General features: G+C 40.5%; 1 pseudogene; it reads right to left on the reverse strand.

Annotated features, from left to right (window-relative positions):
- Positions 1-237: 237 nt before the first annotated feature.
- The window catches only part of LOC104987288, a 1,065-nt pseudogene continuing 334 nt past the window's right edge, over positions 238-968 (reverse strand).

Genomic DNA, 968 nt, shown 5'->3' on the forward strand with positions numbered 1-968 from the left:
CTAAAGTTCTTACTACAAGAGAACATTTCACAATAAGGATATAGAATTCCCAAGTGAATGATTTGCTATTTGTTGACCCATACATAACTGTATAACTGGAGACAGAAAGGTTTCTCAGTGTTACAAGTAATTTTTATTTTGGTAATAACTACCACTTTATAGACAGATAAATTGACTTTAAGATAAATATTGAAAATTTATAACAAATATATAAGAAATCAAGTTCTGAAATACAACCTATTTTTTCAATGAACTAAGGTATTTGCATGGCCATTGTCTCAGTGCCATCATGACATCCTTGTTACTTAGACTGTATATCATGGGGTTAAACACAGGCATCACAATCATGTAGAAGAGAGAAAGCACTTTGCCAGTTCCTGCGGTCTTGGGTCTTAAATGTGACAAGGCCTGATCCGAAGAACAATGCCACAACCATAAGATGAGTGGAGCAGGTGGAAAAGGCTTTGCCCCGACTTGTGGCTGATGGCAATTAAAGGATTGTGGAGATGATTTTGCCGTAGGAGACAAGTATCAACAGAAATGGAACCAAAGCAAACAGCTCAGCAACTGTGAAGACTAACATTTCATTCAGAAATGTGTCCCCACAGGCCAGCTTGAGTATGGGAAGGATGTCACAGAAGAAGTGGTTGATGAAGTTAGAACCACAAAAGGGCAGAGAGAAAATCTGGCCTGTCTGGCCTATTTGGATTGGGATTCCACTGATCCAGGAGCCAACCACTAGCTGGATGCACACCTTGTAGTTCATGACTAGAGGATAGTGAAGAGGGCTACAAATGGCCGCGTAGCGGTCATAGACCATCACAGCCAGAAGGAAGTACTCGGTGGCCCCAAGTATAAGAATGAAACACATTTGTGTGGCACAAGCAACAAAAGAAATCGTTCTTTGTGTCCAAAGACACATGAGCATTCTGGGGAGTGTAACATAATCTGCTATATGCAGATTTCCA

This window comes from Bison bison, unplaced genomic scaffold (genome assembly GCF_000754665.1).
Source record: "Bison bison bison isolate TAMUID 2011002044 unplaced genomic scaffold, Bison_UMD1.0 scf7180017845995, whole genome shotgun sequence".
NCBI lineage: Eukaryota > Metazoa > Chordata > Mammalia > Artiodactyla > Bovidae > Bison > Bison bison.